Source organism: Falco punctatus (assembly GCF_963210335.1).
Source record: "Falco punctatus genome assembly, chromosome: 5".
Lineage (NCBI taxonomy): Eukaryota > Metazoa > Chordata > Aves > Falconiformes > Falconidae > Falco > Falco punctatus.
This window is the reverse complement of record NC_137584.1, coordinates 70885395-70903206: the sequence shown is the minus strand read 5'-3', so window position 1 is coordinate 70903206 and position 17812 is coordinate 70885395. Positions and strand designations below refer to the sequence as shown.

General features: G+C 37.2%; 1 long non-coding RNA gene across 1 annotated transcript in view; it reads left to right on the top strand.

Moving 5' to 3' along the window:
* Nucleotides 1-2543: 2543 nt before the first annotated feature.
* Nucleotides 2544-17812, top strand: part of LOC308065099 — a 36003-nt gene continuing 20734 nt past the window's right edge. Inside the window, exon 1 of the long non-coding RNA XR_013928660.1 lies at nt 2544-17812. This exon is cut by the window's right edge and continues 16367 nt beyond it. This is a non-coding gene — a long non-coding RNA (uncharacterized lncRNA).

Sequence of the window (17812 nt, the reverse complement as noted above, 5' to 3'; positions counted from 1 at the left end):
CACAACATTAAGCATTTCCGCTGAGTTAGGGCCAACATAAAGTGAAATTATACGTGTGTTTCATTCATTAAGACTATGTAAACCCATAATTTTCCTGTCTCATGAAACAACACAGAAAATACAGCTCAGCTGTAACTTGTAATGAAATATGACAGCAGATAATGAGTGAAATTGTACTCCGAGTCTCAGAGAAGGCTGTTAAGAATGGGTAAAAAAAAAGCCCTCATATAGTCTGTTCAAGACTCTTGAGAATAAACTACACATGGTTATCAGCACTGTCTCATAACAGTGAGGAATACGGAGAATAGCCTACCTGAGAAAGAAGCAGCTGAGTAGAAGCCGCTACCATTTTATTGTTAACTTCTTCAGGTTTAAGAACTGAGAAATATCAGGGAAGTTTATATGTATCTGTTGCCTATCATTTTTATTCCGCTCAGTAATACTGAGATTACTGTGATGGGATTTCCATTTGACTGTGTGCAGGGAGTTTAACTGTAACTTCAGTTATAATTCAACATGTCAGATCAATGATGTCAATGAATGCTGATTTGTCCCAGTAGCATTTGTTGCTATTACTGCAATAATGAAGACAGGTGGAATCACTTGATGATGTCTATGGGGAGAGCCTCTACCAGAGTTGAGCCAACTTAGAACAAGATGGTGCACTCAGTTACTTTTCTGCTAGTGTCACAGAAGTTTACAAAACACTCTGTAATTATTTACATCTTTTAAAAATACATTAAAATACTGAGCCAAAGACTGCCAATGTTGATAAGCCACCTTTACTTATGTTAGTAACAGAGATATTACACTGTTGTGACCTGTAAAAACATAAAGATGGAAGAAATTAAAAATTATAATTTGTTTTACCTTTGCCAATGTCTCTTAGCATTAATATTTTGTATCTGACTGCATATTGCTCAGTTGAAACATTTGATTGAAGACTCATTTCAGCAACCATCACCTTTTTTCTCAGTTAACTTTGAATCAGCCCAATATTTAATTTATTTTCATGTCCTTTGTTCAAAGGTTCAGTGAAGTTGCACAAAATAAAAAAAAATATGGAAATCTAACATACACTAATTTAATATATCAATTCATCATACACTGATAAACATTTTCTAATTTATATTGTTATCCCTCATTTTTAAAATGCCTTTCTGTCCTAACTCTTGTAAGCATTTGAAAAATAACTTCCAAGTAAGGACAACCTATTTAATAACCCAATTTTATTTTAATTTAATTTTAATTATTAAATTTTACTTTTGAATCTGTACACTTCAGCACATTTGAAAATAAATCAGACCTTTTATGTCATATCATACTGCAATATGTATAACATTTATGTTTCAAGATTTAAAGTCTGTCCTGTGGTAAAAAGGAAAGGTGGTGTACTTTTTTTCAATCCTTTTCCTTTTCTCTTTTTTTTTTCCCATAAATAACTTTCCTTCATTTGATGCCTTCCATGATACCTTGTCACAGAGGTGACAAGGATCCCAAAATCCCAAAGGATTTCAAAGATTTTCTGAAACCTAAGAATACATGGGAAGATGTGAGCTGTCATAGGAAGAGCCTTGAGGGGTTTAAGTAATAACCAAGAAATGGAAAATAAGGAAAGTTATAGGATCACTAAATACAAAGTGAAGGATGTGGTTGTAGACCCCTAGAATTAAAGAATTACAGGTAAAGCAAATGTGTATTTGGAGCTAAACACTACAGCAAGCTGATGACTTGAAACCAGGAGAGTTTTTTTCACACCTGTTTTATCACAGCATTCGCCTCTTCTATGTTCAAGCTGCTATGGAGGGTGCTTTTTCCTTCACATCTTACCTTTCCCATGTCAATTTGATGCTGAAAGAATCCAGGCTTTTAAATAAATGATGAATTGTTTTCTCAGCCACAGAATAAACATTAAAGACCAGTTGTGGTTTACATTAAAATAGTATGTTTATGTAGGGAAATTTACACTTGTGGGTTGTTCCTATGTCAATACTTACACGTGCAATTGTTCAAAACTTAAGTACTCTCGGTTACTTGGAATAGTTCAGATGTTTTTCCACCTGACTGGATGAGCCCCCCTAGAGCTTCCTGCAAAAACTACTTCTGTATGTGAATTTAAAGGTTTGTTTCTGTCTGCAGTTACACATATCTTTTTGAAACTGATTTTATATTTGTGACATTCAAATCTCATTTCTCCAACGTGTGCAGAAAATCAGCACACACACAAAGCACAATCATGGCTGAATACAGTAATGAAAATTTTTAACCAATTTTTTTTTTTAAATGGAAAGGTTTTGTCTTGTTCATCAAGCTTTCCTTAGTTTTATTCTTACAGAAATGCCTTTTCATTTTATTCAGGTTTCTTTGCACTAGAAATTAAATTCCTGAATGTGTAACTGATAATCAGTCCTTTACAAAGTCAACTTTACCTTTCAGCTTTTCACACTTTGAGGCAGAGCATATCTGAGTAGGAAATCAGAACTAATTCCAAATTAAGGATCCTTCTACAAGAAAACTATGGTTAGAAAAAAAAAGAAAGCCTATTAATCAGAGAGCTGTAGATTTTAATGTAATTTTTATTCCAAAATGAAGACTGTGAGCCAAGAAGCTATAGGTAGTTATCTGGAGAGTTGACTGCAATACCCCAAACCCCCTAGAACTTGATGAGATACATCATTGAAAGTACTGATGCAAATCTATAGATAGCAAAGTGTGTACAGACGTTGAAGATGGAGGCATATATCTCCAAATCAAATAGATCTGAGCTTAGGGCAGCTCTTGTTCTAACAGCAGTTCCTTCTACATGGTCAGCGTCAACCAATTGTATGATCTCAAGCTTAACACTGTTCATTCCTACCCACAGGCCTGTCAAACACTGGATACTCTCTAGGTCCTACCACTGTCCTACCCACAAGCGCTAGCTACAGCCAAGGGCAGAGGGGTGTGTAAGGCCACTCTGGTAAGATCCTAGCATTCCATATGCTGTATTGATTCTAGCAGAGTTGCTTGGATCAAGCTGAGGTGGGAGCTGTGGCTTTAAAACATGAGTTCTCATATTAGCTGGGAGTAGCTGTAACTTGCTCCACCCTAAACAATCTATATGTGGTCTTCCTGCTTGCAGCAAATAACCAGCATAGTTCCCAGCTGGAAAAAATATGTGGATGTCTCTACCCAAGGCAATCATGAAAGTGTTGCCTTCTAGGTAAAGTTGCAGCCACAGTTAATTGCAATAAGAAAAGCAGGGCATGCAGCTGAAGGACACCTCACATGCTCCCTACAGCTATATGTATATATGGTTACATACTTCAATGTAATTTTATCTGGATGAAATGATTTGTGTTGGGGCAGCATAACAGGCTGCCAGTGTGTAAACAGTCTCTTAACATTTTGCAGCCCATTATATTTTGCTGCCCGAGGCAACCTCCTGCTCTGTGTGGTTCTACAGCCCTGTTTTTATTTTCTGTTGTTGTCAGATATGAGCCTATATATCACTCCCTTCGGGAGAGGCTGGACTCAGCATTGCCGTATGTAACTTAACATCGGCAGCTGCCATGGCAGGCAGCTACTTAAGGATCCTGCTGGCCAGTATAAAGTTACTGGATGAAAAACAAAAGGAAAATAACACTAATAAACAGACAAAACAAGTGAATAATATGCTTTACTAACTACTTTCATTTCTATAAATAGGACACGTGGGTAATAAAAGTCTGTTTCCCATGCCCCATGCCTGAAGTGCCATTTGCAAAGGACCAGCCCAGAGTTGGCAGCGCTTCCAAATATGTTGTTTTCATGTCAGCAAGTCCATTTTGGGGATTAAAATGACCTTCCCAGATGGGGAAGCATTTGGTACTTCCCAAACCTGCAGTCAAAAGGATTCTGAATGCAAACATGAAATTCAAAGAACGGGCCAGCATGGTTTGGACAGTAAAATAAGAAGATTAGCCAAATGACACAGAAATATTGAAGCCTTTACAGGGAAGCTGCTACTAAAATGAATCATCTGCTAATTGTTAACACATGCTGAACACCACTGCTATCTACTGTTATAAATGTGACAAAAACATGGTATCTTAAGAGGTATGGGCTGGTATTTCATCCTTTTTTATGTTGAGCCATACGTCAAAAGTATCAGAGCATCCTGTCTGTAATGTGTTGACATGTAAGAAAAAGCAACAGAGAGACTGAGAAATAAATATTTTTATGGAGAAATGTTTCATTGTGCATTGGGGGAGAAGTCTAATACGTGTAAATAGGAAGTTGAGTGGGACACATTATCATCATGAGATGTTAATATTCATTAGCTTATGTATTTTTCTATTCATTATATTTTTATATTCATTAGCTTAAGTATTTTTAGTTAGGCATTTAGCTAAAACTCAGGACCCTGCAGGGTGTATGTTAGGAGGAAAGATTGAGTCAATAGTGTCTTAGATGTCATCCTGTTTGTTTCCAAAGGAACCCAGTCCTATTTCCCTCAGGACAGCAGGAATCAAGCAGCAGAAGACAGTTTCCTAATTTGCAGTTGTGGGCTCTTTCCAAGCCAGCACTTAGCACTCCGCGCCACACAGGCTTTGCTTTGGTAACCAAGTCTCAGCTGCTCTTACTTCTTCCACATCAGTTCATCTGCTTCTCTCTCACATGCACAAAGACATCTGTTCCAGTGTGATCAGTTCCCAGCGTAGGGGTGAAATGACACAGGGCTGCACCACCGGAGGAGGTGCTGTGGGCATCAGTCCTGGCTTTTAAGCTCTGTATTCCATACAGAAACTCCATGGATAAAGGAACTTCTTCCACCTAATTTAAGATGTTAAGAGCTAACAATCCTGTTAACTTCGACTCAAAACCCTCTTTTACCAATTTTTTCCTAATGAAGTTGTGATTTTTAACTGCCTCTGCTTTCAAGTGCCCGAATTGTTACACTTTGAGGTCTACAGCATGGCTGGTGCATATTGTCCCACAAAAATCATGTCCTCATCAGACGTTAACATACGCAGGAACTTCAGTGCCAAAAACCATTTCTTGGTTTTGAAAGTATTTGGGTTTGTTTTCAAAACTGCTGGATTTACACCAAGAGCAAGCAGAAATATTTCTTCCAAGGCTGGAAATATTTTTGAGTTACAAGTCTCTACAGATTCATTTAATTTGAGACTTTTAACATTTGTCTAATGTTTCTGGTTTAAGAACTACATGTCAGCCACCTCAACCCTTCCAGATAGTAAAATGCCCTTGATTATTTTTTATTTGAGGAAAGGATTTCTAAATTATTGTTTATTAATTACATTCCTACAGATACTTCCAAATCAACTTCTGATTTTGCTGGTTTCAAAATGCATTTTTTTGCCACTGTCTTCAGTGTGAACAGGACTTAATTGTCTCCTGTAAACTACTTGTAGCTCTGAGGAGAAAATGACAGAGACAGACGGACAGAGAAGGGAAAGAAGGGAGGAAGGAAGGAAGGAAGGAAAAGAACAAGAAAGAAAATGAACAAGAAAGGAAAAGGTAGAAAGGAGGCAAGAAAAGAGGGATGGTATGAAGAACTCTTTTATGTGAACACATCCAGTCTCTCACTGAACCCATGCAAATAATAGATGTCAGAACATACGCTTTTAAGTTATTTTGTTGGTAATCCTCCCCTCTACCACCTCTCAGTTTTTCAGTAAGTTGCCACAGAAGAGTTAGCAGCATTTCAGCCAAATTCTCAAATGTATTCAGACACCTAACACTTTCAAAATACATTATTTAAAATTCCTAAAGACTTTTAAGTTCTCTTTTCAAATTGACACCTGGTAAGTTCATGTCAATGGCATGCAACTCAGGATAGAAATGTACATTCCCTGAATTTTCTGGGGCTGTATCCTTAAAACATTTACTTTGAATAAAATCTTCATACCTCCAATACAGTGTGTGCATGTGCATCTGAGTGTGCATGTCTTAAGTCTTATTTCTTTTCTCCTACTCATGGCATGAAGAGTCAAGGGAGCTTGTGTAAATATAGTCCTACTTGCCATAGTGGCTCAGGAACAAACACTGTCCTGCAGACTTCTGACCAAAGCACTGGGTTTAGCTTTAATTATTATAGCAACAGGAGTCTAACTATTCAGAAAATAGCTGGTAGTGCCTCAGAAAGGACACTAAAAATCTTTTGAACAAATAAAAAAGATAAAGAACAGTTGTCTCCAAGCAGTAGTGGCAGACTCCCTGAAAGACTGCTACAGGTGGCTGAAAATTTCAAACTTTTTTTAAAGGGAACACAGATGTTGATGATTATTTTTTTAAAATGCATGTTCTCTCTGAAAGATAAAAAAAGGTGTGTTTTTACAAAAGTCTTCTCCAGCCCCTCGTGGGAGTTCACTGTTGGGTGCCAAAAGCCTCTTTCCTCTTCTGTAGACAGGATTCTCCATTCTGAATTAATCATGGCAGGTATTTTTAAAACATACGTGGTGACCTATGGATTTTGTAACACATGATGGTCAACAAGCTGACATAGCAAAACATCGACAATGCAGCTGCAGTGCAATTTACATGGAATTCTTCAATATTTCTAAATCCAAGTCTGCAGACTTTTCAAGATTAAACTTAAGGACTATGACAAAAATCTTCAAATATGGCACAAAAAAGATCTACTTTTGATGTTATAGTAAAAATCTAAATTTCACCTGGGAAGTGCTTGCCAAGAGAGAATACACCATTCTCTGTTGACTTATGCAGATTCCCATTTTAGTATGTCCATTTTGAAGATTGACTGCAGCAATCCAGCCACTGCACTCAAAGCCTTAGAAAAAATTTTGTACAGGTCCCCACCTCCTAAAGAAGCTGAGATGTGATAAATGCACCAAAATTGAGAACTGGACTCTTCATAAATAAGCCTTTTGTATTTATAACTAAGGCTGAAGTTGCATCTCTTTTGCTTCTTTTACCAGAAGCATTGGTAGAAACTCTACCGAGCTGGTAGAAGAATTACTTTCTTCTATTCACAGTTCATTTCCATCCCTGAGCTGTCATTTCCTGACTCTCACTCTGTAATTGTGCTGGTGGGTGTGCAGAAGAAGGTTTAAAAAGCAAGTGTGTCAGCATAGTTGGTGGCAAGCTGCAGTACAGACTTGGAAACAAACAGGGACACTGAGAGAGAAGTTATACGTTCAGACACTTTTGCTGCAGAGGTATTGTGAAACTACACGGTGAAGCACCTCCACCTTGGCCTGAGACTCCATTCCATGGAGAAGACTGTGTTGTGGGCAACATTATCTGAAACAAGACTTTTCTGAAACCACTATATTTTCAGTTTGCTGGTTCTAGCGGTCATCTAATTAAGACATTTGAACTGTTCTGTCTGTTCTTTTTAAATCTCCATGATAATTCTCTTGCTATCCCCATATATTTTCTGCACTCCTTGGAACTAAAGCAGAGGCGGGAGATGCAAATCAAGGCATGGCTGAGATCTAAGGCTGATGTATTAGTGACCTGCTGGACAGATTCTGCAGAACTTTTTCCCATACATATGTGCTTACACACAAGCAAGTGAGCTCTTCGGTGAACACTGTGAAAACCAGTTTATCCACATTCACATTTTTCATTTTCAGCAAGTTTCAACCTTCAAGACAATATGACACAGAGAAGACATACATTGATCATGGGGAAAAAAAAAGTTTATTTACTATTAAATAGTAAATTGAACGGTTGCCACTTAGTGATTTTCTGTAATGTTGAAGCTGAAGTTAAAGCATACTGCTTCATTAGCAGCCATGTGAGGCTAGGCTTTATTACAAAATTAAGAACTGAAGGCACGGTCACCTAATCTAAAGCCTTTGATGAAGCTAAGAATGATACCCCCAAGTCCTGAAACAGACAGTTGCTATAGACATCCAAAATGAATCCCTTGCTAAACTGTTCACATCATTTCACAACAATACAGATGAGTAAAATGAAGAGGAGAAAAAATGTGTCCCTCAGACTAGCCCCAAAATTTTGTTCCATGTATACATTGCCCTTCATTAGAGCTGCCTATATCTTAAATAAGCCAGGGGCCACTGGTACCTTTGTACTTTGCTACTAGAGGTAAATACACTCTGGCAAATTCAAAACATATGGGAGGAAAGTGCTTTTTTTATTCTTTGGTCAGTCCCCGTTTTAGAGATGTGTCTAGCATGAATTTTATTACACTCGTATCTCTCATTTTTATTATGCTTAGAAACAGCCAGGCCACAAAGCAAAAGAATGGTTCTCTGATGTGCTTTTCCATCACTTCCTCACTGCCCTTTGTTCGTATAACATTCTTTTCCTATGACAGTGCCCCTCATCTCTATCATTTCCACACTCCAGATTCCACATCTCCTCCACACTGCACCTTTTTAATTCCCATAATAAAACATTTGCCTTATAGGAATGTTATGCTGGAGTTTTTATTGCTTATTAACACTATAGGCAATCATTCAATTCTACATTTATAGGATTTGAACTTAAGTCTTCAACAGGGTACTTAGGAAATCAAATGAGAAATGTTAGAAAGGGCAGCATGGTTACAAAAAAATAATTAATCAATGCACAGAATATTTACATAGACATAACAGGAAAAAACGTTGGATGTGCCATGCTATCTCCAACATCAAACTCCTGTTTAGAGAATAACATTCAGCATTTACGTATGCTGAATACTCAATAGTTTGTCTCTGCTTGTCTTCCTTACCCCAGTGCACGGCTGCCTCTTGGGCCACCTCACTGCTGTATCCAGCCTGAATGGACAATGTGTAATAAATTATAATCTCTAACACATTTAGAGCTATATTCCATCCTTCCCTATGAAGGAAAAACAGCCATTTTTTTTCTTTGATCTACCAGAATAAGGAGCAAGCTATCCTAGAACTCACTGTATACCTGAATTCAGCTTGAAGGAAATTAACACATCAATATTATATGTGGATATTCTTTTCTATTTACTCCCTTTTTGGTCAGTAAAATGCTGCTAAAATTAAGGCTTCTATTTTTATGGCTTTACCCTACTGGAGAGAGGGTAAGGAACCCTCAAAAGCAATTCAGCTTGCCTAAGATCTGGTCTGTCCTTGATGTTCTTCCTTGGTGCCTATAGACCAGATTCCTAATCAGGTAAAAGTCCGGACAGAGATGGAATGAAGCTGGTTTCTGGCTTTGGAGGAATCCAAAAGAGGAATTTGAAGGTGTTGTTGCTAATGTTTTCTGTTCTGGCTAATATTATAAATTTTGTGAAATTATTCTGTTGTGGGGACTTTCAAAATTCTAGTTGCAATTTTGTCTTTCACTTTGTTTTTCTTGTTTCACAGATTTACCAGGTAAGGACTTATTTTGGTTAAATACCTATACAACTCAGTTTTCAGTACTTTGTTCAATATGAAAAATATGTTATATGTTGGTTGTATTACTGACCAACATTAAACTAGGTATCTGACCCTTAGGGAAGTTACATCATGCAGGTACCTCAAGTCCACTGATGGATGTGTAAATATTATTAACAGTTTGCCTTGTGTAACGTTTTTTCAGTGCCACAAAAGGCACTTCAGTTTAATGGCTAAATGAATGGATTAGAAGAAAAGAGAGGAATGCCTATAGAGTATATAACAAATGTTGGAGTCTTATCTTTTCCACTAAATGTAGTCTTGAGGACAGCTCTCCTATGAAGGGATTTCACATCTTTTCTTTGTTCAAGTGTCAGTGATAGAAATGGGTAAGTGGCTTAAAATATATTGTGCAAAAATATTTTCAAATATCTAAATACCTGCTCAGGTAGATTTTTAGACTTCTTAGAAAATTCTTAGAAATCCTACACCTAACATAAGAGCTAACTTAAATCATACCAATTCATTGTAGTTAGCTCTCAGATCTCACACCATTTGGAGCTGAACCTTTCTCCATTGACTTGCATAAATTATGAGGTTTACTAACTAACAGAATGTTTCAATTTTTTCCACTCATCTGCCATATTTTCTATGAATATAATAATGAATTAACTGTAGTGGCAGGAATATTCTCAAGAAAACACAGTTTTTTGGTGAGCTTCCTGCTGCATTACAGTAATACTGAGAATCTCCCACTGCTGCTGGAACCCTAATGCAGGACAGAAGCTGTAGGGCTTAGAAATAAAATATTTTGAAGAAACCAGGGAAAAGTGAAACCTAAAGTTATATTAATGAGCATACTGATCAGAATACAACCTTCATATATTTGCGCATCACTTTAACTTTTCATCACTAAATCTTTTCAGATTTCAGGTACCAAAAAAATACTGTGATATTTCTACTGGTTGTTTGGCAAGTTATGGATTATCTCCAAAAATAATTAATACCCTTGTCAAAGGACATGTGAAAGTAAAGATCTTGTTCAAATAATGTGGGAGAAAAAAGCTACAGTTATTTCATTTCATTATTAATTGATTCACTATTCATCATTTGATCTCTCCACTCTTTTCTGTTCAAGTTTTGCTACCTTCAGAAAGAGAAACTCCTATTAGATGTCATGTCACACCACAGATACAGATACCTTGGCTGTAGATGTGTATTTAGCACAGTCTCTGCCAAAGCCAGTAGGAGCTTTACCTTTACTGTTTCTGATATTATTATTCCACACAGTTTTGAGGGAAGCAGAGTGGAGCTTTGGCACACCCCACATGAGTGTGCATCATAGCACACAAGGACTGTTGGCTGGTATAGACTTGCCACAGTAGAGCATCCTTGATGCTGTCTGACTATGGATGAAAGAGAGGGAGGAAGTGTATCTTTTCTTCCTGAAAACTCTCCAGGATGCCATGTACACTACAGCTCATTACTTATTAAGTGTGTTACTGTATGTTTCAAATCAGTGGATTGGGGAAAAAAAAGTTTTGTGATAAAAGACATTTTCTGCAGACACCTCTCTGCTTCACTTCTGTACTGAGCAACCAGTTCCAAAAAAGGGTGCGCTTTTATTGCCTTTGGCCTGTCCATTTTATTATTTAGCGTGGTGTCCTGCTTTCAGCTGGGATAGAGTTAATTTTCTTCATAGCAGCTGGGATAGTGCTGTGGTTTGGATTTGGTGTGAAAACAACGGTGACAGCACACTGATGGGTTTGGTTGTTGCTGGGTGATGTTCATACTAAGTCAAGGACTTCAGTTTCTCAGGCCCTGACAGTGAGAGGGCTGGAGGGGCATGGGAAACTGGGAGGGGGCACAGCCAGGACAGCTGACCTGAACTAGCCAAAGGGATATCCCATACCATGGGACATCATGCTGACTGTATAAGCTGGGGGAAGAAGAAGGAAGGTGGGGATATTCAGCATTATGGCATTTGTCTTCCCAAATAACTGTTACTTGTGATGGAGCCCGGCTTTCCTGGAGATGGCTGAACACCTGCCTGCTGATGGGAAGTGGTGAATTAATTCCTTGTTTTGCTTTACTTGTGTGCACGGCTTTTACTTTACCTATTAAACTGTCTTTATCTCAACCCACACGTTTTCTCACCTTTACTCTTCTAATCCTCTCCCCCATACCACTGTGGAGGGAGTGAGCAAGCAGCTGCATGGTGCTTAGTGGCTGGTGGGGGTTAAACCATGACACATGGATTGTCATAAATGGTGTGATATCTGTGGCAGACAAGGATCATTAGGAATAGCAAGGAGATCACAAAGATGTCCAGATAGCCTTCTTATTCAGTAATATATCTGTACACTACTATATCTCTCTATGTACCTGTATTGGTATATCATGCTGTGAAATACCTGAGAAATCTTGTACCCTTGGTTGAATGAGTAGTCCATGTTCTAGTGTGACTTTTCCAAATATCCATACATAACAATCAAGACTTGTAAAAAAATATATAAACAGATATTAAGGCATCATATTGAAACCATTATAAACATGCTGGTTCATAAAATAAACTATGAACAGTATGGTTGGAATACTTTTTTGGCATTTGAATACATATTTCTAATTACTCTGTTGAATTAATCTATACTTGTTATATTCCACTGGAGAAACCCAAAGTATTATCCATATTCAGTGCAAATGCATTTTTACCTAGGGATCTAGAAATAGAGCTGAATTAGTTCACATCAGCAAACTTAAGCTCCAGCCATACAGGTCAATCATTTTCTGTTTTAAAGTGAAAGCTTAAAATCTGTAAAAGGCAACATAGTCACTAGAGAAATGCAGGCACATGGTCCCCATGGGACTAACTGAATACAAACTCTAAAGAAAATAAATAGATCTTTATGACAACAGTGAAATTCAACAAGTCATCACTACTCTTAAAGAGCTTTATTTTTCTTTATTAAAAATATACATTGGATAACAGTGAAGAATATGTCAATAATCACATTTTGGTGACAAGGGTTTAAACAGAAATGTAAAAAATCTTTTTTAAACTAAAAAAGCTGAGATAAGGAAGAAAGACTGCTTCAATAAAAATCAGTTCCCAAGCAAAATCCCTGTAGTAACTGTACTGCAGGAACTTTTAAGCAAAGTACAGGAAAAAATAAATCAAGTGGTAGGTTATGTGCACTAATAAACAGTCATCACAATAGCTCACACTCCCTAAAATAGCATGAAAGGACAGCTGAATGAAAAATCATAAGCTATTTCAGAAATGAAGAATGGATAGCTTTCTGTAATCCTCCTAACTTTCTAATGCACTGAAAGGCTGAAAAATATAGGTCTTTTTGTGAACTTTAGGTAGCCGTTAGCCATTAATAAACAAATTGTCTTGTATCCCTTGCACTTAGTGACAGAAATATATAAATATATATAGTGAGATAAAAACTAATCAAAGTACACCTGGTTATTATTTGTAAAGACTTAACTGTAAGTTTTTAATGATTAATTTATCTGGCATCTAATACCTTAATAGATCATGAGAAACATCAAGGGAGGAATGTGGTACTGCATTTTTAAAGTCTCTTTCACTCTCACTGAATGATAATAGGCATGGAAGCTATCATTAGTCTTGTTAGATGATGGTTCCTTTAGGAATCTCTTATGTGTTACCTTTTAGAGGGAAGGTCAGAGAAAATCCCCCTGGGAGTCCCCTTGCAGGCTACAGCTAACACAAGCGTAAACTGTATGGAAATGGCTAAATTATCTTTAGAGAGACCTTGGTCTTTCACATCAATCAGACCTTTCTGAACTAGTAAAACAGATAAGCATCCTGCTTGTAAGACTATGCTATCCACATGTTTATCATGACTGCCACAACAAATTTTGAATAAAAAGACCATTGTCTTACTTTTCTAGTCTGTTGGTAAATGCTAAAGGTAGGTGCAATTGATTTTAGTAAGAGCTACATGAACTGTTAGTATAAAAATGTAACATTTAAGGTTGTAGTTAAAATCCAGAGAGTCAGAAAACATAAAAGTTAATGGTACAAGAGCAACTTCAGTGTTACCATTGCGCATATCTTGTATATTTTATGGTATAGATTTTACAGCATAATCAATAATCTATTAAGCTTCACATTTAGCAAGGAAAAAGGATCAAAAATGGTGTATTTATAGAATACGAGCAGTAATTGTTGAAGATTTTGTGGATTTCTTGACTTTTCTTGACTTTGGTTATATAACCTTGATGTTCTGTATTTAAATCCATTTTAGTTTTGAAGATTTTTGTAAAGATACCCTGCTCCCAATGTTTTCTTCATTGTTTTTTTCTTGTCAAATATAATTTTTATCCTCCTATGCCATTAAAGAAAAGGCATGGGAAAGAGGGAAAGAAAGGTTCATGTTCATCTGCTCTTTTTGCCCTATTAGAACAGCTATTTGAGCTAGAAAACATAGTGATAACTCATTTGTATTTTCTCTACAGTGACCATAAGCCAGCTTTGGTAAAGGAATTTTAAATAATAATTTAGAATTTTCACTGTCATAGGATCTAGATGAAATTTTGGACAGAATCTACATAATTATTGGAAATGCAATGATAGGTCTTGTTTCCAAAGCCATACATCAGAACTGATAGAATGAATATTTTTCCAATAGAAATCACAGTTTTGACAAAGAGCAAATTTTCCCCAGGGACATTCTGATTTTGCCCTAAGCTTTTATTTTCAATTTAAGCTTTAAATTTCTGCATAATAGCAGTTTCAAACAGCAATTTCAAATTTCACTTGTCTTTACACTCAGCATGTGAGATATTACCAATCAACATGATTTGGACATCCAGGCATTGCAGATAATAATAATAATATCAATAATTAATACCAAGAATTAATATAAATGATTAATTTATGATTATGATGATCATCATCATCATTATTGCTATTATTTCATTACCAAATACTTTAGGGCTGTACTCAAATGCTGTTATGGCACCCAAAGGGAACCTAGTCATATACAATCAAGGCGATGAATAATTTAAACGAATAAATATCCAGGGCTCCCCATTGCCTTCTAGGAAATAATGAGGAATGCTGGAAAAGTTGCACAGGCTTGTATGAGGAACTCTGCATATGAGGCATAAAGGGCTGTTCTTATGAAGTCTTGACTATTAGCCCCTCTCCTTTAAAAGAGTAACTTTCATTTACGGAATAAATTAACTTTTAAATGAAGCCATCCTTTCTGAAGTTAATTGTGAACCTATTTTACAGTGTACCCCTACCTTCTCTCTGTTGACTTTATTGAGTCAACCTCAATTGTCTCCAACAAAAAAGTCACAACAACCCTGTGAATTTATTGAGTACATTCATATTTATTGGATATTAAGGTTATGTTGGCAAGATTGACAACATAAGGGTGCGCCTGGCACTACTCCAAAGTAAGGTAATTGCCAATTATTGTACCACGCTATGCTGGGATACATCAGAGAACTCTTAATCTGAGAATCCCACAAGCATTTAAACATGAATGTCCCTGACAGCTCTTGTTATAGCTCAGGACATCTTTGTCTCCAGCTACCCTTTGCTGTTATACTTTTGTCCATGGTCTTTGGCAATAAATGAGGTGTTTCTGTAAAAAGTTGGTGTTTTCCAGTAAAGATGACGTTTTAGGGATCTGATTTATTTCTCACCTAAAGTAGTATTAAAATTCTAAAAATCCCTTTTCTGAGATTCCGCATTTAAAATTATACCTGTGGATGGGTTAATAATAAGCTTCTCCAAATCCACTGAACTCAATCCATCTTACATGTCTGAGATTCATTTTAGATTCCCTGATTAATTTCTCACCGTATCCTGGCATATTCTTTTTCCCTTTTTCTCATTCAATATTTTTAAAGGGTATCTTTTCTCTACCACTCCATGAAATGATGGCTTTACAAGGGTTTTTTCAACGGACTAGCAAGGCTCACAACAGTGACTAAAAAAATCTGTCACTGGATCCTATGAGAGATGTTATAAACAAGCTAACATTTAAGTCCAAAAGTAAACATAAGTCCAGCTCAGAGTTATACTAAAACTAAAATTAACTTACTGATTAATGTCTGCTTCTCAACAGGTCTCTGGGATGGTGTCCTGATTTCAGCTGGGATGGAGTTATTTTCCTCCTAGTAGCTGGTAGAGTGCTGTGTTTTGGATTTAGTGTGAGAATAACATGGATGATAACACACTGATGGTTTTGGTTGTTGCTAGGTAATGTTTATACTAAGTCAAGGACTTTTCAGCTTCTCGTGCCCTGCCAGTGAGAGTGCTGGGAGCGCACAAGAAGTTAGGAGGGGACACAGCCAGAACAGCTGACCCAAATTGGCCAAAGAGATATCCCATACCATATGTCACCATGCTCAGTGTACAAACTGGGTGAAAGCTGTTGGGGACCGCTACCTGGGAACTGGCTGGGCATCAGTGGGTGAGTGGTGGGCAGTTGCATTGTGCATCACTTATTTTGTATATTCTAATTCCTTTATCATTATTATTATTCTCTTCCTTCTGTGCCCCATTAAACTGTCTTTATGTCAGCCCACAAGTTTTTTCACTTTTGCTCTTCTGATTCTTTCCCCCGTCCTGCTGGGCGCTCTGTGTGCGTGTGTGAGAGTGAGGGGCTGTGTGGTGCTAGTTGCCAGCTAGGGTTAAACCACAACAGATGGATATTTATCCAGTTGTGGATATGGAAATGAGGATGATAATCTCTCTTTTCCTAAAACGTCAATTCCATTCTATGAATCTTGCGTCAGGAAATCTTGTGTGAGACATTACCTGTTTCTAAGGGAAGAATATATCCACAGACATTTCCCCAAGAAAGATCTCACAGGACTAGGGGTTTGATGCTTTCTATCCTATTTGTATGGCTATTCAGGCACAAATATGTTGCTCCCAGCAGATCTTTCCAGTGCAGTCTTTCCAGTGGTTTTCCAGACTTGCACTCACAGGATGGATACACAAGTGCCTGTGTGCTCAAAACACAGACGTTCCTGTCTCAGCAGGCAGGCGCCAGCATGATCCTATTTACTTCCCTTTCCCATTTTTTGTCCCTTTTACCTCAATTTTTCTCCTTCATTTAAGCTTCTCTGTGATTGTCTCTGTATGTTAAATAGCCTTCCTTGAAATTAATTTCTCCTGAGCTCTAACTTAACTCCTTCTTGTATATTTTGTAATTCCTTGGTTCTTTTTTACAGTCCTGTGATTTTTTGGTAGAGTTTTCATTGAAAAAATAATTCCTGGGAGTTTCAAATTTTACCTTTTAATTTTCCAACCTTTAGAAACTTTTTTTTTTTTTACTTTTCCTTTAACTAGCAGCTTTCTGCTGTTAGGCCTTTCTTCTTCAAGCTGTGTGTGAACTGTGAGTGAATTATTTATTTTCAAGGTCTTGGCTATCAGCTATTTTGCCTGGTTTTCTGCCCAATTAATATAAGGGTATAGCTTAAAAATTAGGAGCAGAGAAGACCACGAAAAGACACGTTTTTCCTCATTTCCATCACAGTTCTAATTCTCTTAGACAAATGTGAATTTGGACAGTCTCTTCCAGTCAAAAGGAAAATAAGGCTCCTTTGAATTAGGAGTTCATCTCTGGGTCACAGGAGTGAACTTAACACAGACTAGTAGGTATTGCACCAACCTGGCACAAACATGGATAACGCTTTTGGAATCAGCAGCTTTAGACAACTTTAGTGCCATGGGTGAAGTCCCAGTACCAAGTCTAGCTCTCCCTCAATCTATGACTCTGTGGCCAACTCTACTTTTCTTTTTTTCTTCGAAGGAACTTACTGTTTCACTGGAATCTCTATCTCTTTAATTTTTTAGGCATTTGTATGACATACTGGATATTAACAGCCCACAAAGGACAGTTCTCCACTTCTAACAAGAAGACTTGCTTACCCCTCTGTGTGGCAAACTGTCAAAAGGACTGTTCTGCCAGAGAAGGCTGCCAATGATGTGGCAATGAAGGGTAGAAAAAAGGAGAAAAGCAAAGGGAAAAAACAGGAAAAATGAAGGAAAACTAAAGGAAAAGGAAAAGGAAAAAAAAAAAAAGAGAAAAGAGAAAAGAGAGTGAGAGAGGGGAAAAGGAAGGAAAAAAATAATTTGCCATTAAGATCCTAAGAAAAGGTTATTTTAAAAGGACTCAAATACAAAAATCTTCACTGCCCTGTAACTCTGCTCATCAGTCAGTGAACTCACATGAAAATATTTCTCCATGTCTTCCACTTCAGCTTAAAAGAACATGAACCTGAGATCCAAATAGAATCTAAGATAGTAACAGGGTATCCTTGACCTAGAATATTGCTATTAGTGGGATATCCCCCAGATTAAATTTCTTTTTCATGGACACCAACAGGAAGTGATTTTTTGAGCTCTAGGACCAGTCTGTTCCTGGCAATGATGCCTTTTCCACTGATACTTTTTCTTGAGGTTCCCTATGAACCAGCAAGACTGAATGAGATAATTTCAGTTCAGG